Here is a 15,638-nt window from a genome sequence, read left to right as displayed (position 1 = left end):
TCAAATATAATTTTCTTTTCTATCTATTGCTATTGAATTTCGTTGGTGGTAAATAGAAGAATTTATTCTGATGATTTATGTGGGTGTATTTTGTATCCTATGACTTTGCTGAAGATGTTAATTATTTCTATTAGTTTTTTGGTTGATTCTCAAGGCATACATACAAGATACACAAGGTATATCATATGCAGAGTGACAACTTTGTTTCTTCATTGCTTATTCTAATTCCTTCCATTTCTTCATTGGCTCTTATTGCCAAATGGAGCATTTGTAGTACAATATTAAATAATGGTGGTGATGATGGGCATCCTTGCCTTACCCTTGATCTTATGGGAAAGAGTTTTAATTCATCCCCATTTTAGATAATACTTGTTGATGGTTTTAGAAAAATCTCATTTATCATTTTGAGGAAGGTCCCATTTATTCTAATGTTTTTTTATAGGAATGGGTGTTATATTTTGTCAAATGCTTTTTCTGCATCTATTGAAATAATCATGTGATTTCTATTAGTTTTGTTCTTGATATAGTCAGTTATGTGAATATTTTTCTAATATTGAACCATCCCTGCATTCCTAGCATAAAACCTATCTGAATGTGATGTAGGATTCTTATGAAATGTTGCAATCTCCTTTCTAGTATTTTATTTAAAATTTTCACATCAGTGTTCATTAGGGAGACTGGCCTATAGTTTTCCTTCTCTGTTTTAGCTCTTTCTTCTTTAGGTATCAATAACATATTTGTGTTATAAAAAAAAGAGTTTAGAAAGATTCCCCCTAACTCTATTTTTCTAAATAAATTGTGCAGTATTGAAGTTAATTGTTCTTTGAATTTTGCTAGAATTCACTTGTGAATTTATCTGGACCTGGGACCTTTTTCTCAGGGAATTATTTGATGATTTCTTCATTTTTTTCTTTGATGGAGTTAAGTATTCTATTTCCTCTTTTGCTGATATGGATAGTTTATATTCTTGAAAGTATTCACCTGCTTCACTTAGATTGCCAGATTTATTGGCATGTAGTTAGACAAAATAACTTCCAATAATTGTTTTGATGTCTTCTTCATCGGTTTTGATTTTGCCTTTTTCATTTTTTGATATTGGTAATTTGGTTTTCTTCTTTCTTTTCTTAATCAAGTTAACCAATGACTTATTTTTTTCATAAAACCAATTCCTTGTCTCATTTATTAGTGCAAAAACTTTCTTATTTCCAATTTTATTAATATTTTCCTTACTTGTCAAGATTTCCAATCTGATGTTTAATTGGGGATTTTTAATTTACTATTCTAGTTTTTTAGTTGCATGCCAAATTCATTGATCTTTTCTTACTCTATTTTATTGATATAAGCATTTATAGATATCAATTTCCCCCTAAGTACCACTTTAGCTGTATCACATAAATTCTGATATATTGTCACCTCATTTTCATTTGTTTCTATGATTTGTATGTGCTTTTATGCAATCATTCTTCAAAATAAGATGAAGATGTTTCCAATTAATATTTGGTCTTTCTGCTGCCTTTTGTTGAGTATGATTTTTATTGTATTATAATCTGAAAAGTATACATTTATTATTTCTGCTTGTCTACATTTGGATGTGAGGTTTTTATGCCCTATTGTATGGTTGATTTTTGAGAAGATGCCAGGGACTGCTGATAAAAATGGTAAATTCATTTCTATTTCCATTCAGTTTTCTCCAGAGGTCTATCATATCCAACTTTTCTAAAGTTTTATTTACCTCCTTAACTTCTAAGTTGTCTTGGGATGGAAAATTGTATTACCCTGATTTTTTGTTGGTTCTGCTGCTCCATAATGCATTTTGAAATGTTATAATAAAGTTTTTAGAGGGAAAAGGGAGTCCTTCCCTTTACTCTGCCATTTTGACTCTGCCCCAGTCTATGGACTTTTAAAAAATATTTTGATAATTGTGTTAGTTTCTTTTGAAAACTCTGTGTATTTGAGAAGAGGTCTATAGCTTTTATCAGAATGCCCAAACAATCTATGACACACACATGATGATTAAGAACCCCTTTTCAAGGGGACAGCTGGGTGGCTCAGTGGATTGAGAGCCAGGCCTAGAAATGGGATGTCCTAAGTTCAAAATTGGCCTCAGACACTTCCTGGTTGTGTGACCATGGGTAAGTCACTTAACCCCCATTACCTAACCCTTACCACTCTTCTGTCTTAGAACCAATACATAGTTTTGATTCTAAGATGGAAGGTAAGGGTTTAAAAAAAAAAAGGAACCCTTTTTTGTGCAACATACTTAACAATGATCATCCAGACTTTGCTCAAAGTGATGTGGAGACAACTACCTCCTTAAGCAGCACATTCTCTTTTGGGGTAATTTTAGTGCTTAGGAACCTTTTTTGCATATGTAACCTATAGTTTGCCCTCTGCCACCTATCTAATCTTAGTTGTCCTCTTGGGCCAAAAAATACATTTAATTCCTCCTCCCAATTATAATCCTTCACATACTTGAGAACAGTTATCATGTGTTTCCTGAGCTATCTCTTCTTCAGGTTAAACATCCCTGACTCCTTCAGCCAGGCCTCATGTAGTATATTCTTTATTTTTCTCTTCTTTTTTTCTTATTATTATTCCAAATATTTACAAACCCAAACAAAACAAGTATTTCCATATATAAAGAAAAAGAAGATATACAAATGAAATTCCAGGTCTCCTTTATGTTTAACTTACTTTTCTTCATATCTACCTAATAGATCCATTCACTAGGGTCCCAACCCTTCCCCACCCTCCACACATCATATAGAATATTGTCATGGAGGCCAAAATGTTCATATAAATTAAGTTTTTCATGTTTTATCTTTCTGTTTACTTTTTGGAGGTAACAATCTCAATTATTCTTCTAGGATTAGTTCTCTGGCTGTGTATAATATTTTCCTAGGTCTACTCATTTCACTCTTCATTATCTTGTATAGTTCTTTCTAGGTTTTTAAAAAATCTCTTCATCATTTCTTATGGCATAGTAATATTTCATCAAAATCATTTACCATAAACTGTTTAGCCATTCCCTAATTAATGAATATTCTCTCAGTTTCCAATTCTTTGCCACCACAAAGAGAGCTGCTATGAATATTTTGGATTATATGGGTTTTTTTCCTCTTACCCTAATCTCCTTGGGAAACAGACCCAGCAATATCAAAGGGTATACTCAGTTTTATAACTCTCTAAGTGTATCCAAATTGTTCTCCAAAATGGTTGGATCAGTTCACAGCTCCACCAAAAATGCATTAATGTCCCATTTTTCCACATCCCCTCCAACAGCTTTTACTTTGCTCTTTAGTCATTTTAGCCAGTCTAGTGGATCTAAGGTCATATCTCAGAATTTTTTTTGGTTTGCATTTCTCTAATAAGTTGTGATTGGAAGCATTTCTTCATATTCCTAAATATGGCTTTGATTTCTTCATTTGAAAATTATCTCTCCATATCTTTTGCCCATTTATCCATTGAGGGGATGGCTCTTATCCTTATGAATTTGACAAAATTCACTATATAGTCTAGATATGAGACTTCTATATGAGGGCCTAACAATAAAAATTTCCCAGTTTTCTGTTTTCCATCTAATCTTGGCAACATTTATTTTATTAGTACAAAAACTTTTCAGTTTAACATATTCAAAATTATCCATTTAACATTTCACAATGCTCTCCATCTCTTATTGACTCATAAATTCCTCTCCTATTCATAAATCTGATAGGTGTGTTCCCTGATCTTCTAAGTTACTATTGGTATCTTCTTTTATGTCTAGATCATGTATCCATTTTGATCTTATTTTAGTAAAGGGTTTAAGATATTGGTCTATACCTAGTTTCTGCCAAACTAGTTTCCAGGTATCACATTGTTTTTTCCAAGCAATGATTTGTTATCCCAAACTCATATGGTACATTCCTAAACACTATGACTTTCTCCTCTCCAGCTTGTCCCATTATCCATGATATAAGAAGTACAATTTACAGTGGGATTATCCTCATCATCTTAGGTCTTGGTACTTTGCCTCTCTTAATGCAGAATAAGATGGCATTATCATATCAGTAGGCTTCCACTAATGACTGACATTGAACTTATAGTCCTAAAGATTTGACCCCTAGGGTTTCTTCATTTCACTTTTATCTATTCCTACAATGCATTGTGTGCTTTCTGTTATTTATTTTCTTTAGTTGATCTCATTTTTTGTTGCAGAATATAATGCTAAGAAGGCAAACCCTCCCATTCATCATAATCTAATTTTGTATGTCATGGAGTATTAATTAAATATCTATGTCTATTCTCTAACCACAACTAAACCATGAAGGCAGAAATTAAAAGGAATTCATGATGAGTAATAAAGTATTATCAGAATTGATGCCAACATAAAATTTCTAAGCTTTTTGGCTTTAGGTCACCTTATAAAAGTTGCAGGATAATTTATAGAAAACATGAAAAATTGATTTGGTGACCATGAACTTAGTCACCTCAATCCTCTTTTGACATGAATTATATTAATAGTTTCTTTGAAGACTATGAGCCTAATGACTATATATGTGATGGCACCAAGTGATCCTTAGCCTATTCCCCTATAAAAAAGATCATAAAGTGAAAACCTATCACAGTGACCCATCCTTTTTACAGCAAGATATTAGCATTAACACTTTCGGGTAAGGTCTGCCCTTGTGAATGAATGAAAAGTATTTTTAGGTGCTTTCTTGGCCTATTCCAAACATTGTACTAACAGCTAGAGATACAATTTTTTAAAAAGATGGTCCTGGCCCTAAAAGGGCTCACATTCTTAGAGGGTAAGAAAACACATTTGGAGTGTAGTAGCCAAGGAAGATAGCTTTGATCCTGGGAGTCACAGGGATGGCAATTGATGCATAGGGGAATCATTTAACACACAAAATCCCGAAATAATGATATTTCTGATTTGATTAATGTGTCAGAAGCTAGAGATGGTCAAAGTCTGGTATTAAGGGTACTGACTCAGATGGAGAGAGGCAAGGTAGCTATGGCAGACAGATAAAACGTTCAAGGTAGATGGCTGGATAGCTAGATAAGATGAACAGGTGAAGTGTGGTCCAGTTCTAGGACAAATAGTAGATAAATGTCCTTATCAATCTAGTTTACACTAGTCACCAATCAGCTGGGTTAGGGCTCTAGGACAAGAGCACCAGAAATAAATGAACTGATTGCTCCAGAGACTTATGGACATGAATAATGGTAGCAAAAAGGTTAGGTCTGGAGGTACAGCAAAACTGCAATAGCATGTCTCATTGAGATGGGAAGATGAGAGTTTATTCTGAAGTACTTCTCTGTGTTTGTTTGTTTGTTTGTTTGTTTGTTTGTTTGTTTGTTTGTTTGTTTGTTTGTTTTAATGGGACCTGGGAAGGCTGGATAGAACATCAGATTTGCTGACAAAAGAGCTGAATTTTTAGCTCTGTTCTACTCACTACCTGTGTGCCAGTTGGGCAAATCTGTTCATGTGCCCAGCCCTCATTTTTCTAAACAGTAAAATGAGAGGAGTTGGGCTATATGATCTCTAATCTCTTTCTTCCCTTAATCCTGAAAATTAGGTATATTAAGAAGGGTAACTGACTTCTATATTTTCTCAGCTTGGTTCTTTATAGTAAGACTTACCTATTTACTTTGATATATACTTTGAATATCTAATATACCATGATAAAAAATTAAATACCCATTGTTCTCATTGATCTATCTAGCTAGATTTTTCTGATTTTGTTTTTAAGGTAGGCAACCACCTTTAAGAAATTTAATGTAAAGACGTAACATAAGACTAGCCAGGGCCCAAATTGTAGAATAGAGAGAAAACTCCTGGAATGTAAATTCTGTTACACAAAGACAATTTTTATTTCCATTTGAGGTGTCCTTTGGAAAAACCATAAAGGGTAAGCATGCAAAAGGTGAGAGGTCTAACCAGTAGGCATTTCCTGAGAGAAATTTAAAACCATCTGTCTTGACTCCAGAGTAGGAGACTTCTCTAAGATTAGAAAAGAATATTGAGGTAACAGCTATATCCTTAATTTTTAAGTAGTTAGGAAGAATATTGGGAAATGATACTTGTCAACAATTAAAGCTAAGTATTCGGGCAGCCTCATAGATGAGTCAGAAATGTAGAAAACCTCTGTTTGATAACAGCAATGTTTAGTGATATAGGTTCTGGGGTGGTGTTACTTTTAGCTTTGATATATCATGTGTATTTTATTATTAGTCAATAGAAACAGGGGCTTAAAATTAAAAATCATATCACCAACATTTATTTTCTTCACTTTTAGAAGTGCCAGACTCCAAGTAATAGAGGCATATACAAGTGGAAAGTCCAGCATCTTGAAATGCAGAATACAATATCAGAACAAGAAAGTGGATTTGAGATTAATTCACATAAAAGTAATTGTCAAAACCATGAGAGTACATGGTTTCTCTAGGGAAAATAACAGAAAAAAGAGAAGGAGTCTAAAGAGTAAGACTTAAGGAACTCCAACATTTAAGTTGAAGAAGGAACATTTGCTATCAAAAGAGATGGAGAAGTTGAAAATTAGGATGGACTGCCATCCTAAAAGTTAGAAGAGAGGATCTTAAGAAAGAGGGGGAAATCAGCAGTTTCAAATGACCTGGAGAAGTAAAAATATAAATAAAGAAAGACTGAGAAAAAACTATTGAATTTGGAAATTAGGAAGTCATCGTTGACATTTAATGGAATAGTCTCAGTTGAACAGAAGGAGCAGAATTAGACTTTAAGGAGGAAATAAGTGCTCACTGAGGAAGCAGGTGGGAAAAGGGAAGCTCTCAAAGAAAGGAAATAACATGCAGTATCTTAAGGGGAAATTTCTATTAGGGCAAGATGATCATAAATGAAGAACTGGGAGACGTCTTCTATTTAACATAGATGTCATCTAGTACAACTCAAACATTTTACAGATGAGGAAACTGAGACCTCAGGAGCAGTCACATAGATAATAAGCATCTGAGGCAGCATTTCAAATTTTAGGGAAGAGAGTATAAGATAATGTATGCAAAGCACATTGCAAATCTTAAAGCATTATGTATATGTCAGTAATTTTGATTATTATTAATACATTAATTTTATTTTAGGGAATGTTATTAATGTAGTTCATAATTCATATGTCTACTTCTCTCAGTTATTTAGGCCTGAGGCATTCTTAAATCTGAATTCTACTCCTTCTTCTCAACTGAAACTGAAATCTTTAAAAAGTAAAAGGGACCAAATAAATTATGTAGTTTGCACATCCCCCACCCCAATTTATAATGAGAAAACTGAGGCTCAGTGAGATCAAATGACTTTCAGAGGAAGAGTCAAGACTCAGGTGTCCTGTTCCTTTCCTGTCAGAAATCCCAATCTCTCTTAGAGGTAATCAAACTTCAGAGATATCTTTCCATGCTGTTTGGGAGCCACATTTATACATTTAGATGACACATATTTTATAGAGAACTGAATTGAATTGAAAGAAAACCAAGACTTTTGGTTTCATAGTTTAAGCACTGAGTTCTATTTTTACAAATGTTGAGTTCTGGTTGCCTATGGGAAATATAGATAGAGATGTCCACTCAGAGGAGATATTAAAGTTGAATATATAGATTTTGGAGTTACCTATATAGAGAAGATAATTGAATCCTTGGGAGTTTAGTAAGAGAGATGGGTGTAAAGAAAAAGAAGAAAAGAGGATCCAGGACAGGACCTTAGGAAACACCCATAATTAAGGGATAATGATCTAACAAAGCCTGAGTAGTCAGATGGGTAGTATGAGAACCAAGGGAGAACCAAGAGAGCCAAGGGAGTAAGGAACATTCAAGAATTAGTTACAGTCAACTTTTCTTTTTTATTGTTATTAATTTATTTTTTTCTTATTTATGCTGCATCTCACCCCTTTCTTAACCTCCCTGCCCCATAGAAAGCATCACTTAGGGGGTGAGGGTGGGAATGCATATATAAATTATGTCTTTTTGAATCTATTCATCAGTTCTTTCTCTGGAAGTTGACATTCACAAGTTATTCTTCAAATATTAATTCTGTAGTTGTGACTAATGTTTTTTTGGTTCTACTAATTCCACAGTTCATTATTTCATGTAGGTCTTTCCAAAACCTTTAAAAAATTAACCTTCTCATTATTTCTTATGGTGCAATAGTAACACATCACAATCATAGACCATGTTCATCCATTCCCTAATTGAAAATAACCCCTTGATTTCTAGTGCTTTGACACTACAAATAAAGCTGCTATAAATATTTTTTATCATATAGGTTCTTTTCCTTTTCCCTGATCTTGAAAACAGACCCAACAGTGGGATTTCTGAGTCTAAGGGTACTTACAATTTTATAACACTCTGGGCTCAGTTCTGTTTTCCTTTCCAAGTTGGATTAGTTTGCAGTTCCACCAATGTATTATGTTCCCTCAGCTTTTCTTTTTTAATTTTATTATTATTATTTAATTTTATTTATTTAACTTAGAATATTTTTCCATAGTTACAATTCGTGTTCTTTCTCTTGCCTCCTCCCAAATCCCTCCCATAGCCAGCATGCAATTCCACTGGGTTTTTCATGTGTCATTGATCAAGACCCATTTCCATATTATTGATATTTGCATAGGGTGATCATTTAGAGTCAGTATCCCCAATCATATCCCAATTAACCCATGTGATCAAGCAGTTATTTTTTCTTCTGTTTCTACTCCCACAGTTCTTTCTCTGGGTGTGGATAGTGTTCTTTCTCATAAGTCCCTCAGTATTTTCTTGAATCATTGCATTGCTGCTAGTAGAGAAGTCCTTTACATTTGATTATGCCACAGTATATCCGTCTCTATGTACAATGTTCTCCTGGTTCTGCTCCTTTCATTCTGCATCAATTCCTGGAGGTCTTTCCAGTTCACATGGAATTCCTCCAGTTTATTATTCCTTTGAGCACAATAGTATTCCATCACCAAAAGATACCACAATTTGTTCAGCCATTCCCCAATCAAAAGACATCCCCTCATTTTCTAATTTTTTGCCACGATAAAGAGCGTGGCTACAAATATTTTTGTACAAGTCTTTTTCCTTATGATCTCTTTGGGATATAAACCCAGCGGTGGTATGGCTGGATCAAAGGGCAGAACAGTCTTTTAAAACCCTTTGGGAATAGTTCCAAATTGCCATCCAGAATGGTTGGATCAATTCATAACTCCACCAGCAATGCATGAATGTCCCAATTTTGCCACATCCCCTCCACCATTTGTCACTTTCCTTTGCTGTCATGTTATCCAATCTGCTAGGTGTGAGGTGGTACCTCAGAGTTGTTTTGATTTGCATTTCTCTAATTATGAGATTTAGAACACTTTTTCATGTGCCTATTGATAGTTTTGATTTCTTTATCTGAAAATTGCCTGCTCATGTCACTTGCCCATTTATCATTTGGAGAATGGCTTGCTTTTTTGTACAATTGATTTAGCTCCTTATAAATTTGAGTAATTAGACCTTTGTCAGAGGTTTTTGTTATAAAGATTTTTCCCCCAATTTGATACTTCCCTTCTAATTTTGATTGCATTGGTTTTGTTTGTACAAAAACCCTCAGCTTTTCTTTGTGATCATTACATATTGCCTTTTATATCTTCATATTCACAAAGTCACTGAATATCAGAGCTGAAGGAGAGTTTGGAAATCTTCTAGTCTAACTCCCATTTTATAGACCAATTAACTATTCGCTCAGGAAGCATTTATTTGTATCCCCAGTGCTTAGCATGAAAAAGCTCATCTTCCTAATGAATAGCAGAGATAGGATTAGAACCTAGAACTTGGACCTTTTCACCTAAAATACAGTTATCTTTCTTCAGTAGCCCAATGGCACTCCCATATTTTTTAACTTGAAAAATTCCACAAAACAAATTGCCTAAGGTGAAGATCAAACCCAGTCTTTGTGCATACAAGAAAATCATGACAGTATTGTCAAATTAGTGGCTCCATGTTTTATATTCATTTAATGGTAAACCTGGGAAAAGAAGCTTATAAGACATGTGACCCAGTAGGTGAAAGGGAGCATAGGACTAGAAATAAGTATCTTCTTTCCTTCTCTATCACTATTCTTCCCTAACTTATCATTTAGCTTCCTGTATCCCAGCTTCTGAATCTTTATCAACAAAATAGTGATGTTCCCCCTTCCCTTTCCTATCTAAAAGCATTGAAATTATATTTTTTCATGTCTGTTTGTTTTTCACTCCAAGGTATCAGATATGGCCTCTATTTGATGATACAGTCTACTGCTTCTCTTCATTGGTTTGGGTATTCAACCTATTGTTTGAAGAAAGCTTATTTTCATAATTATATATAATATAAACAAGCTGTGGCAAATTAGTGTGATGAAATGCTACTGTGCCATAAGAAATGATGAGCAGGTTAGTTTTTTTTAAAAAAAAAAACATGGAAAAGGTAGGAGGTAGATAGGTGCCTCAGTGGATAGAGAGCCAAGGCTAGAGGATCTGGGTTTAAGTCACTTAACACCAATTGCCTAGCCCTTACTGTCCTTCTACCTTGGATTTAGTGTCACCTCTAAAAAGATAAGTTTATTTACTTGTTTGTTTTTAATGGAAGGACTTACAGGAAATTAGGAAGAGGGAAATAATCAGAACCAACAGGACAGCATATACAGCAACAGAAATATTGTTTGAAGAATAACTTATGTATGTCCGCCTCCAGGGAAGGAGGGAGATACCTGGGAACTTTTTATGTAACAAACAAAAATTTAAAAATAATTACATTGTTATTATTTGTAATCCCTAAGCTTCTCTGAAATATTTTCTCTTAGTAATTCTTTGTAGGTAGTAGATTGTTGTTAGTTTAGAAGCATGAAATTAAACCCAATGGTTACCATCTGGGGGTATAATTGTAGTTTAATGTATCACAGTGGGATCATCAATCTTGCTTGATGCTATATCCCCACAAAGCTGCCTTTTGTTTTCTATTCGTGTTGACTATTTTAAAAGTGTGATACTGTCTGTGATACTTAAGAAACTGTATTAAACAGGCAGAATTTTTAAGCACTGTGTCAAGTTTTCCTTGAAAGTAGCATGTTCTCGAGAGACTGGCTTAAAATTTTCCACCCTACCTAAGTGCTGCTGCAAGCAAGCCTGGTTTCTCTGCCTGGTACAGTTTCCCAGCTGCCTACCCTTGTGTGATAGTAGTTGAAACTGTGTCACAGAGTGCTCAAAAGCATTCCTACAATCCATCTTCCCTATAGCTGCATGGTTTCAGCTTACCATCTCTTCGAGTACCCTGCTGTCTTCTCATCTCCATTCACGTTCAGTCCAACAGTGTTCATGCAGGCGTGTTGTTACAGTGCTGCTAGCCTGGCAGTTTTCCAGGACTTTGCAGCTGATTGGTTCAGTTGGTTAGTGAGCTTTTCTATTTTGGTCAAGAATATGAGTTCAAACCCTAAATGGGTAAGTTAGTTTCCTCCATGAAATTTAAAAAAAAATTGTTCCATGGTCTCCAACTGCATCTCTTACCCTGGCTAATTATCTAGTAAGTATAGATGCTTAATGAACCTGTCACAATAGGATCCAGATAATAGGATATAAATGGCTTGATATATACAATGGAGGAAAATACTCAAATTTTAGGAGGGGACATTAGATCAGTAGTAGCTTCCCTGTCACTATAATGGATCATAAGATTTAAGGCAGGAAATAAGCATTTATTAAAATGTTATAGGCATGGTGCTAAGTATTTTATAAATATTATCTCATTTGATCCTCCCAACAATCCTGGGAGGATGGTGCTATTATTATTCCCATTTTACAGTTGAGGGAACTGAAGCAACAGGTGTCTTATCCACAGCCACAGAGCGAATTAGTTTCTGAGGTTGCCTTTGAATTCTGGACCTCCTCACTCTCGGTCCAATGCTCTATTTCTCGTGTTACCTAGCTGTTCATTTACAGCTGGATGGGACCTTAGAGATCATTTCATCCAATCCTCATCTCCCAGATGAAGAAGTCAAGCCTCCTAGAGGTCAAGGTCATCTGGAGGTCAATGACCTCCAAAAAGTCCCACACATAGCAAAGGCTGGATCTGAACCCACATCTTTGGATTCTGTATCCAGTTGGCTCTCTTTTCACAGAACCAGAAGCAAAAGGAAGGCACATAAATATCACAAAACAGAGATACATAACATTCTTTGTTTATTAGAAGTAATCACTTATATAATCAAGGACGTGTGTGAACAGAAAGGGTGAACTAGTTATGTAACAAGAATGAGGAATAAGAGATGGACAGCCCCAGTGTCTCACTGTTGCCCACACTTCATGAAAAGGACCAATACATCTGGTAGATACTCTGTACAGAATTTATAGAAAGAAGTGGGTGAGAATCACATACAGTGGAAAGGCATGAAGAAGTTGCTATCTGCTCAAAGTATTCATGCTGATGAGATCAGGTAAGTAGAGGGGAAGATTGGCAACCTAATTGCCTATTATTTAATGCAGTGTCCTGTACACCATACCATACTCAAGGAATATATCTTGTTGTGGAGAAAAAGTCATTAGACTTTTTAGTCAAAAAACATTAGAAATGTCATACTCCAAGGAGAAGGGGAGAAGGAAGTATGCAAAGAGAAATTTATTCAGCAATAAAATACATATGTATTATTATGTTAGATTAAATAGTATTATTAAATATTGAATAAATAATTATATTAATTATAATTGGAAATAAAATGATCCCATTAAAAAGTTTCCATGCATTTGATACAAAGTTTATTTTTATTTAATTTTTTTCTTTGGATTTAATTTTTAAAGAAAAGAAAATAGCTTGACAGCCATATTGAATGAAAATGAAAAGCTGTTTTTATGTTCTTGGAATTAAAAAAAACTTACATGGCCAACCTGAAAACATGACCCCTTTTTAGAAAAAAATGATTTGTCATTTCAATATGTTTATACACACAACACACACACACACATACACATACACATACACATATACATTAGCGATTTGGGTTAGAATTGAATTGAAACATACTTCAAGGACAACCAAGTTAAAAATCCTGAATGGTTTTAATGGAAATGCTGGCACATGCTAAGTAGCGTAGCTATGGAAATTGTAAGGCAAAACAAAACTTCAAGTGAATTTTGGGTACAGTCTATACTAGATTTCAGGAAGGAATAGTTTGGAGGCTCTGAGTGGAAAGAAGGCCTGAAAAGCATCTTCTTTTGGTAAAAGATTGTTCCTTTAGGTCCTGAAATGAAAGACTCAGAAAAACAGTAAAGCTTTTGGGGACAAAATATAAAGTCCCATTCCTGCCTCTGTCAGAGTCCTCACTTCCTGACCTTGGTCAAACTTCATAGCCAGGAACTGCGTCTTTATAATAGGTTCCCAAATGCCTAAGCTTTCTACAGCCTCCCTAGACATAAGATTGAATGGAACAACACTTGGAGAACATGGACCACATAAGCATCTCCTACTCTTCTTCTAACATGCTGGGGTGATAGCAAAGCACTGTGCAACTTGAGTATTCCAGGAATATTGGGGCAGGTTTAAGCTTTAACACCTTAAAAGTGAGTCCAGTTGACTCAAGTTGGACTTCACAGTTTTAAGCTTTGAGAGTTTTCAACTTTACTATGACTTTTGGGACACCCTGTATACATGTACTAATGTTAATCTTAGTACACAGTCCTTGTCTTTGGATAGTGATATAATAATAAAGTCACTGGCATTTACTAATAGCTAGCATTTATTTTTTTAATTTATAATTTCATTAAAGTACATTTTTTTAGATTTTGAGTTCCAAATGTTCTCCTTCTTTTCCCTCTCTCTTCCTCCCTCCCTGAGACAATAAGCAAACTGATATTGATTTTACATGTGCAATCATGTAAAACATTTTTCCATATGAGCCAATTTGTAGAAGAGATCTCATACAAAAAAGAAGAAAAATAAAGTGAGATATTAAATGTTTTGGTCTGATTCAGACTCCATCAGTTCTTTCTCTGGAAGCAGATGGCATTTTTTTGTCAGGAGTCTCTGGGATTGTCTTGGATCGCTATATTGCTGAGAATGACTAGATTATTCACAGTTGTTCTTCAAAAAATATTGCTGTTGCTGCATACAATGTTCTGATTCTGTTCATTTCATTTTGCATAAGTTCATGTAAGTCTTTCTAGGTTTTCCCGAAATCATCTTGCTCCTCATTTCTTATAGCACTATCACATTCATAATTGTTTCAGCCATTCTCCAATTAAGAGGCAACCTCTCAATTTCCAATTCTCTGCCACCACAAAAAGAGGTCCAATAAATACTATTATACAAATATGCCCTTTTCCTTTTTTTTTTATGACTTTGGTTCTATAGACCTAGAATAGCTAGCATTTATATAGTGCTTTAAAGTATTCAGTTGAACTCATTTGTTCCTCACAACAACTCTGGTTGTTATTTCATCTCCATTTTACAGATAAGGAAACCGAGACACAGAGGGGTTATGTGATTTCCTAAAGGTCACACAGCTAGTAAGTGTCTGAGGCAGGACTTCTTGACTCCAAGTCCCACCGTCTATCCACCACAGCGCCTAAGAGCCTATAAATCTTCATTGGCTAACAGCTTGAAGACCTCTGAATGGATGTATTTGGTCACAGTGTCTGCACCACAAAAGCCCAAAATCTCTCTTACCCCTTGGCAAACAATTGTAACTAGAAACTAAGACCTGAGTAGGCTCCACAAGGAGAACCTCATTCCTTGGGAAGGACTTAGGAAAGCAGAGGCAGTTTCAACTCAGACATTCTCTCTGCTTCTCTGATCTCCCAGCTTCTAGCATTTCTCATTTCTCTTGCCTTTCTGAAAGAGAACTTTATACCAAATAAGAAATTATGCCACCCTTGGTGCTAAAGAAGGTCCTGTAAGCCTGTATGTTCATTTCCTTTGTATTTCCCCCAGTGAGATATGATTTCAGGAATTTGCTTAAAGTATTGCTCACAATGCCAATTCTAAGTTAAATCTCTGTTTATCTGTCTATCAGCAGGAGCAGACCCCTGGCTTAAATATTTTAAATCGTGGGTATCCACCGCCCCATCCCCACATTGGTGAACTGATCCCCTTTGAAAATTAGTCTGGGAGCTCTTGAGAAGATGCCACTCTGGTGTACCGAGATGGAGGCAGGGGTGGGGTGGGGAACGCTCCCGCCCCTGTAAGGTTGCTTCCTCCTCCATCCACAAAACCCAGAGCCTCGGGGTCACTGGGCTGGAGGGAGCTTTGATCCTAAATGCCTGGGGTGGAGCAGGTGAAGCTGTGGGGTTGGAGTAAGGAGTGAATCTGCCTGTGACGTTGTGGTTTCCAGCAACCTTAAAGTAGAAGATTGTGTGAGTGTGAGTGTGTACGTGTGTGAGAGCCCAAGGAGGAGCTGCTGTGCCGTTGTTGCTGCAGCGAGAACAGTGTCAGGGTATCCAAAACAGGCAGCGGAGGGACGGCAGAGAGGAAAGAGGGGAGAGGAGAGAGGACAGGAGAAAGAGAAGAGGAGAGAAAGGAAAGAAGAAAGGGAGGAAGAGAGAGGAGAGAAGAGGGGAGAGAGAGAGAGAAAGAGAGAGAAAGAGAGAGAGAGAGAGAGAGAGAGAGAGAGAGAGAGAGAGAGAGAGAGAGAGAGAGAGAGAGAGAGAAAGGTG

The 15,638-nt window shown here is 35.7% G+C and overlaps 1 protein-coding gene across 1 annotated transcript in view; it reads left to right on the top strand.

Moving 5' to 3' along the window:
• The window catches only part of SLC35F3 (solute carrier family 35 member F3), a 503,654-nt gene that overhangs the window by 318,691 nt on the left and 169,325 nt on the right, over positions 1–15,638 (top strand). The gene's annotated exons all lie outside the window — the stretch shown is intronic.

The sequence above is a fragment of the Gracilinanus agilis genome, chromosome 4, assembly GCF_016433145.1.
Source record: "Gracilinanus agilis isolate LMUSP501 chromosome 4, AgileGrace, whole genome shotgun sequence".
NCBI classification, from domain to species: Eukaryota; Metazoa; Chordata; class Mammalia; order Didelphimorphia; family Didelphidae; genus Gracilinanus; species Gracilinanus agilis.
The sequence above is the reverse complement of the archived record's forward strand: the minus strand, read 5'-3'. Positions and strand labels throughout refer to the sequence as shown.